Here is a 12,067-nt window from a genome sequence, read left to right as displayed (position 1 = left end):
GAAAGGCAAGAAGGAAAGGGCGGTGGGGTAGCTTTGTTAGTACAAGATGGAATAAGTACAATAGCAAGAAATGATCTTGGATCAGAAGATGTAGACTCCATATGGGTGGAGGTAAGAAATAACAAAGGGAAGAAGACACTGGTGGGAGTAGCCTGTAGGCCCCTTAACAGTAGCTATTCTGTAGGACAGAGAATAAATCAGGAGACAATGAGGGCATGTAAAAAAGGCAGTACATTAATCAGACTTTAATCTTCATGTAGATTGGGAAAATCAAATTGGCAGAGGTAATCACGAGCAAGAATTCATAGAGTGTATTGAGACAGTTTCCTAGAGCAATATGTTGTGAATCCAACCAGGGGTCAGGCTATTTTGGATCTGGTAATGTGTAATGAGGCAGGTTTAATAAATAATCTCAGAGTAAAAGATACCCTAGGAAACAGTGACCATAACATGGTAGAATTTAGCATTCAGTTTGAGAGTGAGAAAATTGGGTCAGAAACAACTGTGCTAAACTTAAATAAGAGTAGTTACAAAGGAATGAGGCAGAGTTGGCTGGAGTTGACTGGGAAAGGTGTTTAGCAGAAAATGCGGTTGGTGAACAATGGCAGACGTTTAAGAAAATAGCTCATGATTCACAACAAAGATATATCCCAGTGAGGGAGAAGGATTCTAGGAAGGGGATAAACCAACCATGGTTAACCAAGAAAGTTAAGGATAGTATCAAGTTGAAAGAAAAAACATACAATTTGCCAAAGGTTAGTGGTAAGCCAGAGGATTGGGAAAGTTTTAAAACCAACAAAAGATGACCAAATAATAATAAAGAGGGAGAAAATAAACTTTGAGGTTAAACTAGCAAGTAATATAAAAACAGACAGTAAGAGCTTCTTTAAATATGTAAAAAGGAAGAGAGAAGCCAAAGTGAGCATAGGCCCCTTAGAGAATGAGGCTGGGAAAATAATAATGGGGAAACAGGAAATGGCAGAGGTGTTGAATAAATACTTTGCTTCAGTCTTCACAGTAGAAGACACTAATCGCATTCCAAAAATACTAAATAATCCAGGAGGAAAAGTGGGGGAAGAAATAAATACAATAATGATCACTAGAGAAAAAGTACTAGAGAAACTAATGGGGCTAAAGGCCGATAAGTCCCCTGGGTCTAAAGGGTTGCATCCTAGTTATTAAAGCAAGTAGCTACAGAGTTAGTGGATACACTTCTTCCAACAATCCTCAGATTCTGGAAAAGTCCCAGAAGATTGTAAAACTGCTAATGCAATGCCCTTATAACATCCGTAATCGGGAAAATGTTAGAGTTTATTATAAAGGATGTAATAGCAGAGCATTTAGAATTACATAATCTAATCAAGCAGAGTTAGCATGGCTTCATGAAGAAGAAATCATGCCTGACAAACTTATTGGAATTATTTGAGGAGGTGACAAGCAGGATAGATAAAGGGGAACCAGTAGATGTAATATATTTAGATTCCGAAAAGATATTCAGTAAGATACCGCACATCAGGCTACTTAATAAGATGAGAGCCCATGGTGTTGGGGGTAGTATATTAGCATGGATAGACTAACTAATGGCTAACTAATAGAAGACAGAGAGTTGGGATAAGGAGGCATTTTCAGAACGGCAACCTGTAACTAGTGGAGTGCCACAGGGATCAGTGCTGGGGCCACAATTATTTACAATATATATTAATGATTTAGATAAGGGAAGTGAATGTACTTTTGGGCAAGTTTGCAGATGACACAAAAATAGGTGGGAAGGCAAGTGGTGAGGCTGACACAAGGAGTTTACAGAGGGATATAGACAGGTTAAGTGAGTGGGCAAAAACTTGGCAGATGGAATATAATGTGGGAAAATGTGAGGGTATGTATTTTGGCAGGAAGAATAGAGGAGCTGAATATTATTTAAATAGAGAAAGACTGCAGAAAGCTGCAGCACAGAGGGATTTGGGAGTCCTCGTGCATGAATCCCAAAAAGCTAACATACAAGTTCAGCAGGTAATAGGGAAGGCAAATGGAATGTTGGCCTTTATTTCAAAGGGAATGGAGTATAAAAATAGGGAAGTCTTGCTAAAACTATACAAGGCACTAGTTAGACCACACCTAGAATACTGTGAACAGTTTTGGTCCTCTTATCTAAGGAAAGATATACTGGCATTGGAGTCAATCCAGAGAAGGTTCACTAGGTTGCTCCCGAGTATGGAGGGATTTTCTTATGAGGAGAGGTTGAGTAGGTTGGGCCTGTATTCATTGGAGTTTAGAAAAGTGAGAGGTGACCTTATTGAAACATATGAGATTCTTAGGGGGCTTGACAGGGTAGATGCTGAGAGGTTGTTCCCCCTTGTGGGAGAGTCTAGGATGAGAGGGCATAATCTCAGAGTAAGGGGGCACCCATTTAAAACAGAGATGAGGAGGAAATTCTTTTCTCAGAGGCTAGTGAATCTGTGGAATTCTTTACCGCAGAGGCCTGTAGAAGCTGGGTCGTTAAGTATATTCTAGGAGATAGACAGATTTTTAATCAGTAAGGGGATCAAGGGTTATGAGGAAAAGGCAGGAAAGTAGAGTTGAGGATTATCAGATCAGCCATGATCTCATTGAATGGTGGAGCAGACTGGATGGGCCGAATGGCCTACTTCTGCTCCTATGTCTCATGGTCTTACGGACTCTATCAAATTCTTTCAGACCTCAATCAGGTCAGCCCTCAATCTTCATCCATTCGAATTTCGTCACATTCATTCAGCAGAAAACATCCTTGATTAAGATTTTGCTCACCCTAACCTGGGCAAGCTTTCAGAAGTAAAGAGCCGCCTGCCTTGCACACAGTGAATTCCTTCCAAAGCGCCATTCCCCTGGATGTGTAGACAGCCCCATGGTGCCCACAGCAAACCCCTGCAAGCAGCAAAGAAACGGGGGTCAGTTCACCTGCTCTTCCCGGGTGTCTGGCTGAGGGAGGGATTAAGGCTGAGACAATGGCCGGAATTTTCTGTGCCTACCATCACGGCGGACAGGAGCGGACAATATGGCGGGAAGGCCACAAATTGGCTTCAAGGCGCCGTGAAACCAGTTTGCCAATCGTCCGCTCTGCCCGTCAATGGCGGGCATGTTTCCCGCTGCCACACAATGGGAACTTCATTGTAATACATCTGTTCGCCTGAATAATCCCCCCCCACGCTGGATCACCCGGGTACATCACATTAACGTCATAAGCGACGTGCACCTGGAGAGCGGCACTTCACTCGGGACTTCGAGATTCGTTTGCCCGCCTTGCTTCAGACAGCACTCACGGGCATCAGCACCAGGCTCCACAGGCAGCGCCACATCACTGTTAGAGGGGGCTCATGGGCAGGTCTTCACCAACCAGACCAGCCAGCAGAAGGAAGGGGCGGCTTTCAATGCCTGCAGGGCGAGGGCTGTACTGGGGGAGGAGGGTATCCCAGGATGTGTGAGAGGGCACATGTTGGTCTTTGCAAGTGGCCACAAGAGGGTGAGGGCTGAGGAGGCAGCCTCCAGAGGAGAAGAGGCCAGATGGAGATGTGAGGGTGTGTGTGTGAGAGAGCGAGTGGTGATGTCCCTTGAGCTGGCAGTGAGTGAGGTGCCAGTGAATGTGTGATGGGTGTGTGAGTGTGTGAGTTTAGAAGGATGTCCTTACCCTGGCAGCACCGATGAGATCATTCATCCTCTTTCTGCACTGGATGGTGAGATATGGCTGCTGGCGTGAGGAAGCAGTGAGGTGACAGTGTAGAAGGCAATTGAGGGCCTACCCGCCATGGAAACAGTGTGTGTCCCAGGAATGGGTGATTAATGAGGTGGGTTTGGGCTGACACAGGGTGAAAAGCTGCCATTGCAGCCAGCGGGTAAAACATTATTTTTTCCACCTGCTACAGCACTTAGTGCAAATCTGGGACGATTTTGCCCAAAAGGTGACTATGAGAAATGGCCAATTAACTCATTGTCTCTCATCCTTCTGACTAAAGAATGAACTTTTGTTTATATATATTTTTTCCATTCGTTGATGTGGGCATCACTGGTCAGCATTTATTGCCCATCCCTAAATGCCCTTGTTCAGGGGGCATTTAAGGGTCAACCACATTGCTGTGGGTCTGGAGTCACATGTAGGCCAGACCAGGTAAGGACAGTAGATTTCCTTCCCTAAAGGGCATTAGTGAACCAGGTGGGTTTTTACACCAATGGACAATGGTCATCATCAGACTTTTAATTCCTGATTTTTTTATCGAATTCAAATTCCACCATGGAATTCAAACCCAGGTCCCCAAAACATTATCCTGGGTCCCTGGATCACTAGCCCAGTGACAATACCACTACACCATCACCTCCCCCTGTAGTGCCTTTTACATCTTCAGAGACAGCTCAGCGTTCCTCAAAACTAACAAATAACTTTTTCTTTTGAGGTGCAGTCGCTGTTGTCTTACAGCCAATTTGTACGCAGCAAGATCCCGCAAGCAGCGGTGAAATGTGACAAGTTTTAGATTGTACACGAGCTGGCTGAGGCAGGAATATAGACCAGAATGCTCTCCAAAAAATGATCATGGGATCTTCTTTTAAAGGAACGATTACCTCGACTCATTTGCTGCTGAAACCCTCATCCATACTTGTGTTATCTGCAGACACAATTACTCTGATTCTCTCTGCACCGGCCTTCCATTCTCCATAAACTTCCACTCATCCAAAACACTGCTTCCTGGATCCTGACCTACCCCAAGGTTTGTCCACCCATCATCCTTGTACTCACTAATCCCACACTGATTCTCGATTCTCCAATATTTCCACTTTAAAACTCTCTTTCTTGCTTAAAGGGGAGGAAGTGGCATATTGGTAATGCCTTTGGGCTAATAATCTAGTAGGCCCAGGCTACCTATCAGCGGGCACAGGTTCAAATCCTACACTGGCAACTCATGGAATTTAAATTCAATTTGGAATCGAAAACTAGCATGTAAGCTGTGAATTGTCATTATTCAATTGAAGCAATGATACTAATGCCCTTTAGGGAAGGAAATCTGCTGTCTTTATCTGGTCTGGCCTACATGTGGCTCCAGACCCACAGCGATGTGGTTGACTCTTAGCTGCTCTCAATTCAAGGGCAATCCTGGAACTCCCTTCCTAACAGCACTGAGGGTGGTACCTACACCACATGGACTGCAGCGGTTCACAAAGGCAGTTCACCACCACCACCTTCTCAAGGGCAATTAGGACGGGCAACAAATGCTGGCCCAGCCAGCGACACCCACAACACTATGAAAGGATGAAGAAAAATAAAATTCCTCTAGTGTCCTTGCTATCCCTGTACTCCTCTGGTACACTCCCGATTCCTTTTGCTCCACCATTGCTGGCTGTACTTTCACCTGACTGGGTCCATCCCTGAACCTCACCACCTCTTTCTATCTTTTTTCAAAACCCTCATGATGAACCTACCTCTTTGAACAAGCTTTAAGCCCCCCCACCCCCCCTCCTCCTCTCCGTGCCAGCCTCTTTGACTCAGTGTCCAAGGTGTTCCTAGCCCCTTTATGAAGCATCTTGAGACCCCTGGTGTGAATGTGAGAATGTTTAGGAACAAGACAATCTAGACACTTACCGGAAAGTACAGCAATAAAGGAGAGTATTGCAAACTCAGCAGCAACGCAATGTTGCCAACTCCAGTTGGACGTATACCTGGAGGTCTCCATCACATGACTTCCCACTTCCATCAGCCCATCTGGTTAAGAAAAAAGCTTCTTACCCATCTGCAAGATTTTTTTTTGTCGTGAATAAACAAGGGCATCAGAGAAAATGAAAGAAACAGACAATACCTTTATGGTTTAATGACAGGAGACTGCGGGGCAATCCCGGAGAGTTGGCAGAGAGCACTGCTCAAACCTTTTACTCTTTTTAGGGGGAAATGATAAAAAAAATCAGAATAAAACAATAATAAACATTTGGAAGGAAAGAACTTGCAGTTTGTTGCACCTTTCACAACCTCAGGATGTGCACTGAGGGTGGTACCTACACCACAGGGGCTGCAGTGGTTCAAGAAAGCAGCTCACCCACCACCTTCTCGGGGGGGCAATTAGGGATGGGCAATAAATAAACACAAAGTTGTGAAGTAGGAAATGCAGGAGACAATTGGTCAAGGGGGGGTGGGGGGGCAGGGGGCTGGATTTTACATGCCCCTCCCCCTCTCCCCTTCCCCGGGAGTGTTTTGAGTGGGTTGGTGGGTGGGGGGGGTGGGGTGGGTGGTGTGGGGCAGGTATAATATGTCGTGAGGCTAGCCCACTGCCTTCCCTTCCCCCATCCCCCACCCCCCCGAAGCTGGTCCCCATGTTACACGTGACAGGCAGATACAGGAAGCCGCCGCTCGCTCACCACGTTTCAGTGAATGATTAAAGGCCAGTTCGGCTTGTTAGCAACCCCCTTTCTGCTCGGGACAGGGCGCTGCCCACATCATTGTTGTACAGTTGGTAGGGGCAGGCAGCCAGGCTGGTTATTTTTGTTTGTGGTCCAGCTGATGAAGAGCAGGAAGGAAGGATTAACCCCCCCCCACCCTCAACCCTGCCGTGTGGAGTGGAAACCCCACTCCCAGCCGGTGCAGCCTGCACCGCCCCCACCACCCCCCCGGCGCGTTCTAGGGCTGTGGGGTGGGCTTCTTCCCAGCTTGCTATGGGGGGAGCCCAGGGTAAATATTGGCTGGTACACTAGGGGGATCTCACTTACTCTTCCTCTGACGAGTGCACTGGGATCTTTTACATCCCCCTGAGAGGGCCTCGCTTTAATGTCTGAACTGAAAGGCATCGCTCCTGACAATGCAGCACTCCCTCAGCCTGTACTGCACTCGGAGAGTCAGCCCAGATGCTGCGCTCACATCCCCAGAGTGGGGACTTGAACCCACAACCTTGGAGGCTCAAGAGGTGAAAGTGCTACCCAACGGAGGCACGGCTGACACCTATTAGCGTCGAACGAGAAGTCAAAAGGGGGAGATAGACCTCCCAGGAGGAGGTACCAGAGGTTTTGCTGCTTGATGCCTTTGCAGAACTGAGAACCCATCAACCAAATGTCAAAGCCAACGGGACAGCAGGTTGATTCATGGAGCACACTGACACCTGGTGGTAGGACGGTGAATTGACAAAGCTGGACCATCCTGGAGCGGAAGATGCAAAAAGCTGCAGCCGCCTGAAGTCTGAAGTGTAGTCTCGGCCCCAACAAGATTGATCAGTGCCTGAAAGAGAAAGAACTGCCCCGCTCATTACTGCACCCTGCCGATGGGCCTACTTTCCTGCTCTCTCTCCTCCTGTAAGGCCTCCTTATAACCAATTATTTAACATTTTTCCCGGATGAACAGTCAAACCCATCTGCCTCTTCACATGAACCGAAAGCTCTGGCCGACCTGACACAAAGAGCAAGGGAGTTCTCCCCGGTGTCCGGGCCAATATCACTAAAGATCAGGTTCTCCAACAACGATCACATTGCTGCTTGTGGGAGCTTGCTGTGCAGAAATTGGCTGCCGTGATTCCCTACATTATGTGGCAATTACTTTTCTTAAATGTAAGCAATTCATTGGCTGAAAAGGGCTTTGGGGGCATCCTGAGGATGGGAATGTTACTATATAAATGAAAATTCTTCGTTCCCTTTCCTTTGGGTGAAGAAATAAACAGGCTTGCATTTATATAGCACCTTTCACCAACACTGACGTCTCAAAGTGTTTTACAGCCGATTAAGTGCTTTTGAATACTTTTAGTCGCTTTTGTAATGGCGATAGCACAATAGCCAATTTGTGCACAGCAAGATCTCACAAGCAGCAATAGTGACCGGATTATCTGATTTTTAATGATGTTGATTTTTTTTTATTCATTCATGGGATGTGGGGCTTCGCTGGCTGGACCAGCATTTATTGCCCATCCCTAATTGCCCCTGAGAAAGTGGTGGTGAGTTGCCTTGTTGAACCGCTGCAGTCCATGTGGTGTAGGTACACCCACAGTGCTGTTAGGGAGGGAGTTCCAGGATTTTGACCCAGTTACAATGAAGGAACGGCGATATGTTTCCAAGTCAGGATGGTGAGTGACTTGGAGGGGAACTTCCAGATGGTGGTGTTCCCATCTATCTGCTGCCCTTGTCCTTCTAGATGCTGGTGGTCAGGGGTTTGGTAGGTGCTGTCTAAGGAGCCTTGGTGAATTGCTGCAGTGCATCTTGTAGATGGTACACACTGCTGCTACTGTGTGTTGGTGGTGGAGGGAGAGAATGTTTGTGGATGTGGTGTCAATCAAGCAGGCTGCTTTGTCCTGGATGGTGTCGAGCTGCTTGAACGTTGTGGGACATACACTCATCCATGCAAGTGGGGAGTATTCCATCAAACTCCTGACTTGAGCCTTGTAGATGGTGGACAGGCTTTGGGGAGTCAGGAGGTGAGTTACTCATTGCAGGATTCCTAGCCTCTGACCCGCTCTTGTAGCCACAGTATTTATATGGCTAGTCCAGTTCAGTTTCTGGTCAATAGTAACCCCCAGGATGCTGATAGTGGGGGAATTCAGCAATGGTAATGCCATTGAACATCGAGGGACGATAGTTGGATTCTCTCTTGTTGGAGATGGTCTTTACGTGACACTTGTGTGGTGTGACTGTTACTTGCCACTTGTCAGCCCAAGCCTGGATATTGTCCAGGTCTTGCTGCATTTTGACATGGACCTGCTTCAGTATCTGAGGAGTCGTGAATGGTGCTGAACATTGTGCAATCATCAGTGAACATCCCCATTTCTGACCTTATGATGGAAGGAAGGTCATTGATGAAGCAGCTGAAGATGGTTGGGCCTAGGACACTACCCTGAGGGGCTCCTGCAGTGATGTCCTGGAGCTGAGACGACTGACCTCCAACAACCACAACCATCTTCCTTTGCGCTAGGTATGACTCCAACCAGCGGAGAGTTTCCCCCTGATTCCCATTGACTCCAGTTTTGCTAGGGCTCCTTGATGTCACACTTGGTCAAATGCTGACTAGATGTCAAGGGCAGTCACTCTCACCTCACCTTGGGAGTTCAGCTCTTTTGTCCATGTTTAAGCCGAGCCTGTAATGAGCTGAGTGGCCCTGGCAGAACCCAAACTGGGCGTCAGTGAGCAGGTTATTGCTAAGCAAGTGCCACTTGATAGCACTGTTGATGACCCCTTCCATTGCTTTACTGATGATGGAGAATAAACTGATGGGGCAGTTATTGGCCAGGTTGGATTTGTGCTGCTTTTTGTGTATAGGACATACCTGGGCAATTTTCCACTTAGCCGGGTAGATGCCAGTGTTGTAGCTGCACTAGAACAAGTTGGCTAGGGGTGCAGCAAGATCTGGTGCACAAGTCTTCAGTACTATTGCTGGAATATTGTCAGGCCCCATAGCCTTTGCAGTATCCAGTGTCATCAGCCGTTTCTTGATATCACTGAAGTGAATTGAATTGGCTGGAGACTGGCACCTGTGATGCTGGGGACCTCCGGAGGAGACCGAGATGGATCATCCACTCGGCACTTCTGGCTGAAGATTGTTGCAGATGCTTCAGCCTTATCTTTTGCACTGATGTGCTGAGCTCCTCCATCATTGAGGATGGGGATATTTGTGGAGCCTCCTCCCCCAGTGAGTTGTTTAATTGTCCACCACTATTCATGACTGGATGTGGTAGGACTGCAGAGCTTAGATTTTATCCGTTGGTTGTGGGATCGCTTAGCTCGGTCTATCACTTGCTGCTTATGCTGTTTGGCATGCAAGTAGTCCTGTGTTATAGCTTCACTTCATTTTTAGGTATGCCTGCTGCTGCTCCTGGCATGTCCTCCTGCACTCTTCATTGAACCAGGGTTGATCCCCTGGCTTGATGGTAATGGTAGAGTGGGGGATATGCTGGGCCATGAGGTTACAGATTGTGTTCGAGTACAATTCTGCTGCTGCCGATGGCCCACAGTGACTCATGGATGCCCAGTCTTGAGTTGCTAGATCTGTTTGAAATCTATCCTATTTAGCACAGTGGTAGTGCCACACAACATGATGGAGGGTATCCTCAATGTGAAGGTGGGACTTCGCCTCCACAATGACTCTGCGGTGGTCACTCCTACCGATATTGTCATGGGCAGATGCATCTGCAGCAGGCAGGTTGGTGAGGATGAGGTCAAGTATGTTTTCCCTCTTGTTAGTTCCCTCACCACCTGCTGCAGACCCAGTCTAGCAGCTATGTCCTTTAGGACTCGGCTAGTTTGGTCAGTAGTGATGCTGTCGAGCCACTCTTGGTGATGGACATTGAAGTCCCCCATCCAGAGTACATTCTGCGCCCTTGCCACTCTCTGTGCTTCCTCCAAGTGATGAACATGGAGGAACACAGATTCATCAACTGAGGGTGGGTGGTATGTGGTAAGCAGGAGATTTCCTTGTCCTTGTTTAACCTGATGCCATGAGACTTCATGGGGTCCGGTGCCAATGTTGAGGACTCCCAGAGCAACTCCCTCCTGACTGTATCCCACTGTGTCACCACCTCTGCTGGGTCTGTCCTGCTGGTGGGACAGGACATACCCAGGGCTGGTGATGGTGGTGTCTGGGACATTGTCTCTAATGTATAATTCCGTGAGGATGACTATGTCAGGCTGTCGAGACAGCTCTCCCAATTTTGGCACTGGCCCCCGGATGTTAGTAAGGAGGAATTTGCAGGGTGGACAGGGCTGAGTTTGCTGTTGTCATTTCCAGTGCCTAGGTCGATGCTGGGTGGTCCGTCCGGATTCATTCCTTTTTTGTGCCTTTGTAACGGTTTGATACAACTGAGTGTCTGGCTAGGGTCTAAACCCCACACACAGCAACAACCAGATAATCTGTTTTTTGTGGTGTCGATTGCAGACTAATTATTGGCCCCAACACCAGGAATAACAGCCTTGAACTAGTGCCGGGGTGAGAGATAGTGGTAATGGCACTGGACGAGTGATTCTGCTCCTTCCTTTTGTGAACAATAGTTTCTCCTTGCGTTTTCCCTTTACCCCTCTCGTGCAGTAACTGAGGGAGTGCTGCACAGCTGGAGGGTGTCGTCTCTCAGGTGAGATGTTAAACTGTGGCCCCTATGGCCCCCTCAGGTGGATCTAAAGAATTCCACAGCCGAGGATGAGCCGGTAAGTTCTTCCCATGTCCTGGGCTAAAACTTAACCTTCACCCAACATCACATAAACAGATTATCTGATCGCTGTTTGTGGGATCTTGCTGTGTACCAATTGTGAGGTTTTTTTAAAAACTCTTTCATGGGATGTGGGTCTCGCTGGCAAGGCCAGTATTTGTTGCCCATCCCTAACTGCCACATCCGAGTACCTTGTCGGATCATTTTGGAGGGCAGCTATTAGCCAATCACTTGGCTGCTGGGATTCCTACGTGACAATAGATGCCAAAATTCAAGTAGGACATGGGCTGTAAAGCATGTTGGTGTTGTAATATGCCTTTAAGTGATTGCAGCAGCATGACATCACTGGATAGGAAGTGTTTCATGCAACTCAGTTTTAGTTTCACTTTTGCTTTTCAGCAGTGCGCGCACACACAGCTCTGCCATTGATGTCTTCAAGCTGTCTGCCTTTGTATATCTGTTCCCATGTGTCTAGTCTAAATAAATGGATCCACAACGTGTTTACCCAATCCCTTATGAGTGATTGGTACCTTTATATCATTATAAAAACAGGATAGCCTTATCCCCCAAGATTCCACAGTGTTCTGCCAATTCTGGCACAGTCAAGATTTTAATCACTCCATAATGGGTGGCTGTACCTTCAGCTGCCTAGCCACTAAACTCTGGAATTCCCTCCCTATACCTCTCTACTTCCCCATCTCTCCCCCTTTAAGACGTTCCTTAAAACCCACCTCTTTGACCAAGAGTTTAGTCAACTGTTCTAATATCTCCTCAAGTTGATTGCTTTCCTTGCACCAAGTGTAGTGGAAATCTGGATCTCTCTCTCCCCCTCCCAAAAAAGCAACTGAGTCTTTTTTTTTTGAAAAGCGTCATAGGCCTAGATTGATAGATTTTTTGCTGGGTAAAGGCATTGAGGGTTAAGGATCCTGGGCAGGTAGAAGGAGTTAAGA

General features: G+C 47.1%; 1 protein-coding gene across 1 annotated transcript in view; it reads left to right on the top strand.

Moving 5' to 3' along the window:
• The window catches only part of slc23a3 (solute carrier family 23 member 3), a 64,887-nt gene that overhangs the window by 27,915 nt on the left and 24,905 nt on the right, over positions 1–12,067 (top strand). The window lies entirely within an intron of this gene.

Source organism: Carcharodon carcharias, chromosome 12, assembly GCF_017639515.1.
Source record: "Carcharodon carcharias isolate sCarCar2 chromosome 12, sCarCar2.pri, whole genome shotgun sequence".
Lineage (NCBI taxonomy): Eukaryota > Metazoa > Chordata > Chondrichthyes > Lamniformes > Lamnidae > Carcharodon > Carcharodon carcharias.
This window is presented reverse-complemented; position numbering and strand designations above follow the sequence as displayed.